The 13,874-nt window shown below is 35.1% G+C and overlaps 1 long non-coding RNA gene and 1 pseudogene across 1 annotated transcript; one reads left to right on the top strand and one right to left on the bottom strand.

Annotated features, from left to right (window-relative positions):
* Window positions 1-456: 456 nt before the first annotated feature.
* Window positions 457-12,541, top strand: LOC140614485 (uncharacterized). Its single transcript, XR_012015340.1, has 2 exons — window positions 457-812; window positions 12,387-12,541. It is a non-coding gene; the product is annotated as an uncharacterized lncRNA (long non-coding RNA).
* Window positions 4,248-4,712, bottom strand: LOC140614484 (transcription factor BTF3 pseudogene; annotated as a pseudogene).
* Window positions 12,542-13,874: the final 1,333 nt, after the last annotated feature.

The following is a 13,874-nucleotide window of genomic DNA, read 5'->3' on the forward strand; positions in this document are numbered from 1 at the left end:
CATATAGTTGATGTAGTAGCTGGGAGGGATAGGGTTATGAATGGATGATATGTGATTTGAAAAAAAAGGTCAAAATATATTTTTAAATTTGGAAAGCAAAATGCCTTTTTTACATAATCATTTGGAACATTAAATGCCTTTTTTTTTTTCTTTTCTGGCATGATGCATAAGAAATACTATGCCTTTTCTGCACACACAAGCTCTGGTCAGGGTGGGAGTCAGAGGTTGGAGAAATGGTATTATGAGATTTCCAAATTTATCCAAGGGAGTCATAGGTTTAAAAAGGTTGCAAAGCACTGTGGTAGTGAGATGGATTGGTTTCTGAAGAAAAGTGAGAAAAGAAAACCATTAACTCCAACTGTCACTCTTCCAACTGAATACTGAAACCACTCGGGAACAAATTTTGAGTGAGGTTTACAGTCATAAGCAACGTTGGTGTTTTTGAGGTTTGCCTGTGAATCGCCATTCAGCTGTACCACATGCTTCCTAGAGATGTGATTAATTGTCATATTTTAAAGCTTTCAAATGTGTTAAGTTGCCTGTTACATGGGGCTAACTTATTGAAAGGTTTCTGTTCGTTTAGATCAGTGGATATATGTGTTTCATTTTGGCTTAGTGGACAGAAGATTCAGGAGACTGGAATTTCTATTCTACTTTCACAATGACAGTATATAGACTGGAACAAGCCACCGAGTGTTTTATCTGTAAGTCTTTGGATAAACTGTACTGCATGCAAGGGTGACTTGGCTCAAAATTTGTCACCCATGGACTGTCAAGGTTCATTTGGCTGATTGACAGACTTGGCCGACTAGGTAAGTTTCTTCCTCCTCCTTCTTTATATTGAAGATAAGTGAGGGCAAAAAATCCAAAGTGATAGTTAACTAGTTACAGTGATAATAGTCGTGGTAGTAATAGCAGTGGTAGTCCTACTATATCCATCATCCTTAATATAGGAGGGAGATTGAATTAAGGAGACCAGAACATTCAGTCTTGTTTTAAAAACAGTGAGTCTAGAGACAAGAAAGCTTATTTTGAGCTGTGGTTGGGTCAGTTCTGTGAACTTAGTCAGGACAGCTTAAGCTCTCTGGGCTTCAGCTTCTTTGTTTATAAAATTGAGATCGGGGATCCCTGGGTGGCTCAGTGGTTTAGCACCTGCCTTTGGTCCAGAGCGCCATCCTGGAGTCCCAGGATTGAGTCCCGCGTCAGGCTCCCGGCATGGAGCCTGCTTCTCCCCCCTCCTGTGTCTCTGCCTCTCTCTTTCTATGTCTATCATGAATAAATAAATAAAATCTAAAAAAAAAAAAGAATAAAATTGAGATCACAATAGCTACCTGATAGCGTTGCTTTGAGAACTAAAGGAAATAATGTTTTTAAAGACTAAGATTATGCCTGGAATTTTGTCCCAAAGGTGATGGGAACCACTGCACATTTTTAAGTAAAAGAATGATATGATTAGATTCATGTTTTAATGAATGTGAAGTATAGGTAGGGGGTACATAAAACTGGAAAATGAGATCTGAAGCAGGGAAACCAGTGAAAAAGTTGTAACACAGCTGAAAAATTACATGATCCTAAATAAAGCAGAAGTAGAGGTGAAGACAATGAAACATCCGTTAGTGATGGCAGCGAGGCCAGCGAGGCCCAGTATCTTTCATCTTTATGCCCCTGGCACCAAGCAACATGCCTGACCTATACTCCAGTTGGGGCTGAGAAAATATTTTACTTGATTATATAATTGCCTCAATTTGATTCAATGTCATCAAAAAAGGTAATAAGGTGAGAAATTCTGTGATTCTAACTGATGCATTTTTTTCGTGTTTTCTTTTCCCCCCAACTCTCTCCCTCCTTCCAATTTGGGGAGCTAGGCATTTTGTCTCCTTGTCCTTGGGAAAAAAGTGTCATAGGAGACACTAGACTTTAAAAATGTTGTAAAGTTAACAAGTGATCATTTTTTTCAAAAAAGTCTCATCCCATTTAGAAGAATACATGGTGAATCAGAATCAGTGTCTCCTTCACAAAAATAAACAAAGATTCCTTATCCCAAATAATGGAGAGAAGCAGAGGGGGGGGGGACATGATGAAGCCTGGTGGCACTCTAGGACATTGGGGGTGAACCAAGGATTGAGGAAACTGGATAAGCTTGCGGAGACCCAAGCTTCTGTCCTTGGGAGGTAGCTGGGGCTGTGAGTGGGGAGAGGCACTCACAGGCACTCCAGTCCCTGCCACCAGCCTGATGAGGAAACCTAACTGTTGTCTGGGTGATGCAAGACTTACAGAGTTCCTTGTGTTAGAGCACATGGCATGGCAACAGCAGATGAGTGTAGGACGGAAAAATACAAGTGTTCCACAGATTACAGCTGGGCCCTACAGTGGAATTCTCCCACAAAAAGGTATGAGTCAGAGGAGAATCAGGTTCTTAAAGAGGTCTTAATGATGGGAATGGCAGGGAAGCACAGGAGGGTGCCATACTGGCCTGCCAATGACCAATGACTGAGGTCTAGAAGGGAACCAGGACCTCTGAGTGGATTATTGTCTAGATACTTACTGATAATCAGATGTTCTCTCCCACTCCATCCTGATACCTTGGTTCTGTGAGTCCTGTGAACCTTGTAGCCCCTAGAATTCAGATGCAACCCTGGGGCCAAGGAGTCTGAATCTGAATTAACTCAAATATCTTTACCATCCAAGAGTGTGGGGACATACAATATAAATTGAGTTCAGTTATACAAATACAAAGATCTTGGACATCTCATTTTGTGGACTGATATTACAGCTTCCTATTTGAATAAGTTTTTGGATATTTTAGTAGAAGTACAGTAAGCATTGTGTGTTTTTTTTTAAGATTTTATTTATTCATGAGAGACAGAGAGAGAGAGAGGCAGAGACACAGGCAGAGGGAGAAGCAGGCCCCATGCTGGGAGCTGACGTGGGAGTGGATCCTGGGACTCCAGGATCATGCCCTGGGCCAAAGGCAGGCGCTAAACCACTGAACCACCCAGGGATCCCCCAACATTGGTTTTAAGTTGCAGTATGAACACATTCTATGTGGCACAGGTCAGAACACACCTGTGGTATAGGTTTAATCTAGGAACCCAGTTTTCAAGAATATTGAATATTGCCAAATTGGAGCCTGATAAAGATGGAAAGAGAATAAAAACCATGTAATATGAAAAAATCATACAAAGATCTGGAATCATTAACTGGGACTAGCAGTTTTCTAGTATTCAAAGAGAGCAGTGAAGACTAAGGCTGGAATTCCTGCAATGTTTATGTAGCACTGACTGTTTTCCAGCTACTGTCTCAAGCCTTTCATGAAAGTTAGCTTTCAGTTCTTACAAAAACCAGGGCATAAGTATCATCATCATCATCCCCATTTACCAGGTGAAAAAATGGAGATGCAGAGAGGATACATAATTTGCCCAAGAGTGTACAGCTGATGAGTAACAAAGCCATCTTTAGCTCTGCTCTGGGGTTCAAGGCCTCACTTCACTCCCTGTCATGTTGTAATTAGTGTGACAAAGAACTTTATTTACAATTTGAAAGGAGCATGGGCCCGGATGCAGTGATTTCACTGAAAGTGGGTTAGGCAGGTGCCCTGGTTGGTATTGAGAGACTCTGAGGTCTTTGATTCTGAACTTCTAGGAGACCATTATTTCCTTGAGATTTTACTGGTTAACTAATTTTTTAAATTTTGGTTTGAAATAAGCTTTTCTCCCTCAAGTGGCCTGTGAGACTTACTCAACCAAAAACAATAAAAATCTAGCTAGAGTGATGTAGCTCTTACTCGACTATTAACTCTGTAAATAGTAGTCATTAGAAGTATCTTATTGAAAAATAGCAGACTTTTATAAGTGAAAATATTTTATTTATCTAGTTACAGAGCTAATTGAGGATGACTTGGTGAAATTATTTTCAGATTCTTCTATACTTAAGAAAATCTTTGGCGGGGGGCAGGGGTGGGAGGGAGTGACTCTTGTTTTTTTTCCTAGGCAAAGATCTTTATTAACCTTGTTTCAAACTTTATTCCCAGGCTTCTTCAGCTTAATTAGCTGCACAGAATGAATTGTGTATAAGCAAAAACTGAAAAGAGCCGCAGTGTCCAAGGGGCTTGGGCTTAAAAATATTAGAGATCTAGATTTTATCAGATCCATGAACAAAATTTTAAAAAGCAGTCATAATATAAAATAGCAACTCCCAGTAACTTCAAGTTTTATCTTCTTCAGAAGTTGACTGAGTCAGATGATGAGTCAGTTTGCTTCATTCTTGGAAGTTTCATCAAAATTCTCCACAAGATCTGGAATTTCATCATCATCATCCTCTCTGGTAGCAAGTGGTGCTTTTCCATCCACAGATTGTTTGGGCAGAGCTTCAGCCAGTCTTCTTAAACTAGTCAGACTGTCTGCACCAAGTTGGCTTAAGATACTGGGTAGCATTTCTGTCAGCGGCTTTGTCTCAGTACGGCCTGTAATGGTGAAAGTGTTTGCTGCCAGCGATGCCTGAACTTTAGGGTTGTTAAAGTGGATCATTGTTCCTTGATTTGTGAACATATTCACTTCTTCAATACCAGAGATATTGTTTACCCCTAACTTCTTTAAGGAGAACTGAAGTTTTTATCATCTGCTGTAGCTGTTCTAATCACCTTCTTTCGGTGAGCAGTTCCTTTCCCACAAGCACACTTGTGCTTGCAGTTTGGTGGGTTTCTCCTGGTTCATGATAGTTTTTTCATCTTGTTGGAGCAGAAATGGGACCATTTGGGGAATTAGGTTTGGCGCTCAGTGGGGAATGACTCTTAATTGTTGATTCTGTTGGCTGAATCTCTTCAGGTTAGTTTTTCCTATATGTTTTGGAATTTTAGTTTGAGAGCTCATCTTGTAGGGGAGAGGGGTCTCCCACCAATCCCACCTCTTCTGTATACATTCACTTCTAACATACTTGAGATTATCATGGTCAATCTAGTCTTTCATCTCATTATAATATTGGGAATGTCACACCTGGTGGTCCATGAATATTTGTCCCTTAAGAATGTCAAGAGTTTACAGTACTTCTGGAATGTATTCAGAAAGGGGATGAGTACAATGAAATGAGTGCAGACTCAGACTTGCTTTATGTATACACTGATCTTTTCAAGCATGCAACTACATAAAATTCAAAAAAAGGATTATATTCAGTCTTAGACTGAATGTTATCAACAGTGGTTTACCATTTTGGAAAATCAAGTTATTGACAGTCTAAACACTTAGGCTTTTGAGTTGCCAATACTGTGCACTCTATTGATCTGCTTCTACAGCTCTCTTGCACCGTGATTGCTACACAGAGTTGCAAAAAAAATATCTAACAACTTCCTTACACCTTTCAGTGTGGCTGTGACCAAGCATTTACATATTGAAACTATAAATATATTTCTTTCTATTTATTCTTTATATCGGACTTATATGGATTTTAAAAAATCCATATGTCAGCCGGTAAATTTATTATAAATTTCATTTGTGGCAAAACAGAGGGCATTACAAATATTTTTTATAAAATGGAGGTTTGAGGGTTTAAAGAGCTTTCATTTTGTTTTGAGTTTCTATCATCCCCAAAACCTCAAAATGAAACCAAGCCCAAACCTCTCAATTATAAAACCAGGGCTTTCTTGAATCTTGACTCAGGTTTACTAAAAGAATAAATGACACTTCACGAAAGTTGGTAAGAGGTAAGGTTTCCAGGGAGGGCAATGTGAAGCAAATATCAGGTGTAGGAAAAACCAAATATCAGGTTTAGAAAATTTTACTTTCTCAGAAAATTTGCAGAAATTTTCTATTTAGACAGTATGCGCTGAAGAGCAAATTAAATAAGCAAGTGCTGTGGCAAGCCTGCAGTATTCATATACATATTTGTTAGAGTATTTATGTTTTGTTTTGTTTTTGTTTTTGTTTTTGTTTCTCTAATTCTCTTATCTGGTTGAGTTGATGTCAGAGAATCCATTTTAGCTTCAAGACAGGTGAGAGTGGAAAAACAGATGACCTTCCTTTTTTAGACTCAACATTGCTTTCCATCTACTCAGTGGAAGTTCTTTGCCTTTACTTTTTTTCTTCCTTGAAATACCTTTTCTCTCTTTATCTCCACTCTTTCAAGTCCTACGTTATACATTGAAAGAATAAATGGGCAAAGATGTCTAATGAAAAAATGGAAGCAAAGCTCCTTAATGAGTGAAGAATCATCTTGCCAAATAAAGAAATGTATTATAAAGCTATATTGAATAACATAGCACATTAAAGTACAATAGGTACAAATAAAAGAGATACTATAGAAACAGACTCTATCAAAAGTTATGATAAAAATTATATCAGAAATGAATAGAGAAAGATTATTACTTAAAGGATGAGTACATAATAGATAAAATCAAGAGAAAGCTAGATTTTTACTATATTTCATGCATTAAAATAAATCTGACAGAATTTAAAAGTTTTACTTACTATAAAAAATAGCAGAAAATATAGAGGACTAGTGACATGATCTCAGAAAGGGAAATAACTCTATTAGCAAAAACAGAAAGCAAACCAATGGAGAAAATCACAAAGGAATAGATGGATCAAGTTAACTACTTTAAATTTTGTTTTTATTTGTAGTAACAATAATGCTTGCTTTGTTAGTACTTACACTATGCTAATGAAATGGTCTCCAGTTATATGAATGTGCATCTACAACAGGAGCACACCTGCTGCTTACAGGTATCCAGGTTGTGTCCCATACAAGGCAGAGACAACTGACAGAGTGACATTCACATTGTAGACACATTTATTATTTTGATCTATTTTTAAAAATATTTCATTATAACTTTTTTAGATTTCAAAGGTAGGTTATTTGTATATTCATTATAATAGTTCCCAACTAATCAAGTAAAATATCTTTTCGTAATAGAGTACAAAGATATCATTTTGCTTTGACTCATGAAGAATAAATGATCTTAACAATCAAAAAAAAAACAATCAAAAGACTTTGTTGATACCACAGTAAACAATGCTGCTAATACTGGAAGCTACTTTTCACAAATTTCATGAGTTCATCAGAAAATATCTTAGAATGAAAAAGAAAAATTCCCTGGTAGTAAAATGGAGCTATATTTTGCATCTCATTTTGCACTTAACAGTATTGTCATTTGCTTATTTTACTAAAACAATATTGCAGAGTTTCCATTTAAGCTTAATAATACTTTCATCTGACATGAATCACTATAGAATGAGTAATATTTATTTACCATTACCACATAATGGTCTAATTATAACAGAGCCATTATTATGCTGTGAAAATTTTGTTATACAATTTTAACTGCTGTTAAAGCTTGATGGCTCATTAAATGAATATAATTTTAAAATATTACATATTCTAAAGTATGTATAAAATGATCACATTATTTCTGCCCAGATACTCAAAACATTTAAAAAAAGTGTATCATGATCAGAGAAACAAAATATGAGAATCTACCATACAAAAAAATGAAAAAGAAATTATTTGGATCATTTAATGCCAAAGGGAAGAAAGAAAAGGAAATGATTAGTTTCAGAAGAATCTAGCACAGACTTCACAGAAGGGGCAAGTGGTGATTTACTCTCTATTTATATGTCAGTAAGAATGGATGAATCCCATTAAAAAATGATAGAAAAAAAACCATGTAGAAATCGCTAAATGAAACATACTTTCTGTTGATCCAGTTGAAGTCATTGTATTTGAATATTAAAAGCAGAACCCTCTTGTTGAGATTATCCATCTCAAATAGGACAAATTTATCTTCTAGAAGAAAGCAGAGAGAGGAGGTTTTTGGAAATTTCTCATATAAGAATTCTGGCAAGTGTCAAAAAAAATTCTAACTCCTATTACTTTTTTCTTAGGCTGAAAAAATCCTTTCTAAAATATGTATATTTTAAAATATATATATTTAACATATATAATTTTGTAAATACATTAAAGAAAAAAACAACTGAATAAAGAGTATAGGGGCATAGAATGACAGATTTTGTCACTTAATTATTGTAAACCAGGAATAGAGTGAAATACACCACACATATTTTATTAAGTGTTTAAAATTAAAAACTGCTTTGAAAAAATAGATAATAATTGATGCTACAAGAAATAAATTATTTGAAGATGAGAAGCTATTAATGTGCTATTAGTGAGTGTATACTATACATAATTATGTATGTATGTATGTATTTTTGAAGATTTTATTTATTTATTTGAGAGACACAGAGAGAGTGAGAGAGAGGGAGAGCAAGAGCGGGGTGAGGGGCAGAGGGAGAAGCAGACTCCCACTGAGAAGGGAACACCATTTAAGACTTGATCCTGGAACTCTGAGATCATGACCTGAGCCAAAGGCAGTGGCTTAACCGACTGAGCCACCCAGGCCCCCAATAATTATGTATTTAGCAAAGCAATTGAGCATTCATAGAATAATCTACACAACTGAATTGACGATAGGAATCTCCTTCAAAAAAAAAAAAAAAAAAAAAAAAAAGGAATCTCCTTCATTTGGTGGAAACCCTAGCAAAATTGGATAACATTATGATGGACACTATGCATAACACAAACATCAACAACAAGTAACAATATTGCACATTATTTAGGGGATGAAATGCAAAACCACAAATCAAGATTATAGCAGATGGAATTAGCAAGATTATTTGATGAGGTGAACAATTCTAATTCTTATTCAATCATTTTAGATGTGCTAATAAACTGATTCTCTTAAAAAAGAAGAAAGAAGTCCTGATTTGTGGCATTTGCCAATTTCAATGATGCAAACACTCCTAGGCTGATATCAAGCTCCTAATAATTTAATAACTGGCTCACAAAATTCCTGAATATTTAATAATAGGCTTTCACTAGCCGGTGCAAGCTGGCTCCTACATACACATACACATATAATCAAAGCCACGTTATTAGACCTGTGAATTTAAAAATGCAAGGCTTGTTATTTCAACATGCAGCTATATGAGGCACTTCCATCCAGTAGGTGACATACGTTAAAGAACAATTATATAGGGATCCCTCGGTGGCGCAGTGGTTTGGCGCCTGCCTTTGGCCCAGGGTGCGATCCTGGTTACCCGGAATCGAATCCCACGTCGGGCTCCCGGTGCATGGAGCCTGCTTCTCCCTCTGCCTGTGTCTCTGCCTCTCTCTCTCTCTGTGTGACTATCATAAATAAAGAAAGAAAGAAAGAAAAAAAGAACAATTATATATGTATTTCCAGTAGACCACTTATAAGAGAAAATCAGGAAATCTAAAATCTGGGTACAATAATGGTATAAATGTGCATGGAAAACATAATAAATCGCAACAGATGATGTTTGAAAATGATAGAATATCCTATATTCTGTTTTCTGTGCGTTTCTTAAGCTAGGAGGAAATGAGACAGCAAAACTCTCTCTGATAACTGATAGCTTTTTATATGGCACGAACTATAGAGCTACTTTTTAACCTCAATAAAAATTAAAGGGTATAGAATTTACCAAACATAGGTATTTAGCCATTGTTGAATTTGTAACAGGAAATGCAGTTGGTAACATTATGTTACTAAAAACACAGAGAAAAGGTTTGATGGGAGTGAGTGAAGGATTCAGGAGTTCACTTGTGATGATCACCAGGTGATGTGTGGAAGTGTTGAATTACTATACTGTACACTTGAAACTAATATAACCCTGTGTATTAACTGTACTAAAATTAAAATAAAAACTTAATTTAAAAATTTTAACATTTTTTAAATTAAAAAATAAAAACTGACAATAAAAATAAATGAAAATAACACAGAGACAGGTTAAAAACTCTTAAAACTTTTTGATAGCATTAGCAAAAATATGCATTCTAGAAAAGAAGCCAAAGAATACTTGCAAAAAATCAACATTTATATGTATCTGTTTAGTTCTAATTTATCATATTTTTTAAAGTATTAATTTTGTAAGCAAAATGTTACAGAAACTGAAATTCAAGACTTTAATATCCTTGAAATGCCAAAGAGATTAAGAAATTTCTTTAAAAAAGATTATGATTATGGTTGTTATGAAAAATATATTATTGTTAAAGAAATTATAATTTTTGGACATAATTATGAATCTCAAAAACTATAAGCAAAAAGACCAAGTTTGACTGGAACTCCCACGATCAGCCCATCTCTGTCCAAAACCAAAATTTCCAAGTGAATAATTTTGTTTTCTGTATCAGATATGGTAATATTATCATTAAGGAAAGTTTTATGATGCCAAGAGAATAGTATGCTTGTTTTTGCGCGCTAGATACCACCATTTGATAAAATACGAAGAAAATGAGCTACTACAACTACATAAAAAATTACAATTGGTGTCTATTGATGACTATAACAGCGAGTGTGATATTTATGGTCACAAATATTTGAGAAACTAAAGTCTTTAAGCTGTTTTCTAGAATCTACATAGATTTCCTCTGAAATATTGCAATTTCAATATTGAAATGCAGCAATAACTCACTGAATACATTTTCAAATATTCTGATAGCTCTGAGGTTATAAATGATCTCCAATTTCAGTTGTCAGTGGCAAATATGGTTTCAAAATTAAAATGTACTAAAAAAAAATTAAAATGTACTTAAAACTACTTAAGGTGTGCAATATCTGAAGGAAATTAGCAAGTAAATAGGAGGTGATTTTCCTGGAAAATGAAATACTGAATCAAGTAACCATTGAAATCATCATAAATAATTCATTTCCATAAAACAACTATTAAAAATACATATTCTGACTGTGCTATTTGTAACTACTTTTGTTATATTTTTCATTTTCCATTATTTTATGGACAATAGCCTTATTTTTGTAATTTCCACAAAGTATTTTTTATGTTGTAGAAATAAACTATAACTAATAAAAATGTTCTACATAAAGAAAGAAACCTATGTCCAATTTGCCAATTGTGTGAGCTAGCAATATTCTTGATTAAATATTTATTTATTTATTTATTTATTTATTTATTCAGGGTTATTATATATAAAAATTATACAGATATACATTTTTAAATGTGATAAAAATGAAAATGGAAATTATTACATCTTTTTATTATATTTATTTCTGTATTAGTACTAATGTATACCCTAAAATGGATATAAATAATATTTTCTTAATACCACCATGATTAAAATGCTTCACTAAAATGTTGTCTTCGCTATTTTCGAGAGTGCACACAAAGGACTATTTCTTTTTCTTTCTTTTTTTTGTAAGATTTAATTTTAAGTAATCTCTATACCCAACATGGGGATCAAAGTCACAATTCTGAGATCAGGAGTCACATGTTCTTCCCACTGAGCCAGCCATGCACCCCCAAAAGACTATTTCTTGAATTTATTTCATTATCAATTTTCAATAGCTGTCACATCTGAAAAATTTCCCTCAGAAAGATACTAAGTAAGAAACTTCGATATAAACATTAAGCTCAATATGTATTATTAAGATTAGGGGAAAAGATTTAAGTAGCAAATGAGTATAATGTGAATTTTGATATCTGAGAAAAATTATAGAGATTTGTCTTCACATATTAGATGGTTATAAAGACCATCTTGCCAATCATAGTAACTTTATTCTACCATTAGCTATGCAAATAAAATGTACAAATGGGATATAAACTTAATTCTGTATGTCAAACTATCTTATTCATTTTAATTGTTCTGGCCAATCTCTTGACAGATCTGATGAGCTTTTAAGGTAGGTAATAAGAAGTAGAGTGTCAGTCCAAGTTCACTTATGTTTGCGTTGATAATAGTGTATTCAATCCGCATTTATTTTCAGGAAACCTCTAGACACTTGTCTATATTTGAAGGATAGTTTTTAAAAAAAAATTTTTTTTAAAGTAATCTCTACACCAAGCATGAGACTTGAACTTGTGACCCCAAGATCAAGAGTCATACACTCTTCTTTTTTTTTTTTTTTAAGATTTTATTTATTTATTCATGATAGTCACACGGAGAGAGACAGAGAGGCAGAGACACAGGCAGAGGGAGAAGCAGGCTCCATGCAGGGAGCCCAACGTGGGATTTGATCCCGGGTCTCCAGGATCGCGCCCTGGGCCAAAGGCAGGCGCCAAACCCCTGCACCACCCAGGGATCCCCGAGTCATACACTCTTCTGACTGACCCAGCCAGGTACCCCTGAAGAATAGGTTAAATAAAGCTACATACTATAACCTGTAAATCTTTTTAGTCACATGAAAAGGCAGCACATGGAAATCTTCCAAAAAGAAATAAAGGGCAGTTCCATCAACCTTCCATGTTTTAGAGCACCATCTTCTCTTGGTTATCCCCTATACCTGATATGTGATCCAAACAAAGGATCTAAAAGTCCAGGGATTGTGCCTATATATTTTTTTAAAGATTTTATTTATTTATTCATAGAGATGCAGAGAGAGAGACAAAGAGGCAGAGACACAGGCAGAGGGAGAAGCAGGCTCCATGCAGAGAGCCCGACGTGGGACTCGATCCAGGGTCTCCAGATCACGCCCTGAGCTGCAGGCGGCGCTAAACCGCTGCGCCACCAGGGCTGCCCGGATTGTGCCTATATTAAGTAATGGTAAAGTTTAATTTCTATATTTTTTAAGATAAAATCAATAAAAAGAAATATTTCAATAATTTCTTTCTGCTTCCTTAGTGAACCACATGCATACCCCCAGGAGTATGTGCCTTGTCCAATACAAACCCAGACAACTGGAAATTCCCTCAAACTAGGAAAAGCATAAGAAGGTTGTGCTGCCAAAAACATGATGAATATTCACTATAATTATGTATTTTGTGTATTATCACTGAATATGTTACAAAAAAAAAACCTAAACAGATTTTGTTACTTAGAAATTGAAAATTTTAGAATACTCTACATATAAACATTTAATGCTATATGATAAACAGAGTTTTATACTACATTTGATAGGAAATAGGTTAACATCCTATTTTCTCAAAATCAACAAACCTAAGGTACAAAGACTTTTTACAAAAAATTTTTAAAACTGCTAGAGAAAGCTTTTTAAAGTCACAGGGCGTAAACAAATGATTCACAGAACTACAAATGACTGAGGAACATGAAAAAACTCATAAGTAATTGAAGAAATGTAAAATAAAACTAAGACTATCATTATCCCTGTATCAAATTATCTACTGTAAATGGTCTTTAAAGATAGCCTTCCTTAATTCCTCCATTGTTGTGTGCACATGTCACACCTCTCATCAAGAGGTGGCATTTATTTCTTCTTTAAAATCTGGGTTGGTCTTGTCACATACTTTGAACAATAAAATGGGGTAGAAATGCTGTGTATCTATTATGTAAAGATGCACATCACTTGATCATATGGTGGTTCTATGTTTAATTTTTTGAGGAAACTCCATACTGTTTTCCATAGTGGCTGTACCATTTTACAATACCACAAGTACACAAGAGTTCTGATTTCCCTACATCCTTGCCAACACTTGTTATTTTCTGGGTTTTTTCTTTTCTTTTTTTTTTTTTTTTTTTGCTTTGTTTTATTCTTATAATAGTCATCCAAATGGGTATGAAGTGGAATCTCACTGCTGTATTGATTTGCATTTCTCTTATGATTAGTGATATTGAGAAAATTTTCATAGGCTTGTGGGCCATTTTTATATTGTCTATGGAGAAATTTTTTTAAAATCCATTTATTTATTTGAGAGAGAGAGGGAGCACGAGTTGGGGGGAGGAGCAGAGGGAGAAGGAGAAGTAGGCTCCCCACTGAGCAGGGAGCCAGAAGTGCTGCTTGATCCCAGGACCTGATCATGACCTGAGCCAAAGGTAAACGCTTAACCCACTGAGCCACCGAGGTGCCCCAATGGAGAAATGTCTATTCAAGTCCTTTATCCCAAAGTATTGAAAGCAGG

Source organism: Canis lupus, chromosome 22, assembly GCF_048164855.1.
Source record: "Canis lupus baileyi chromosome 22, mCanLup2.hap1, whole genome shotgun sequence".
Classification (NCBI taxonomy): Eukaryota; Metazoa; Chordata; class Mammalia; order Carnivora; family Canidae; genus Canis; species Canis lupus.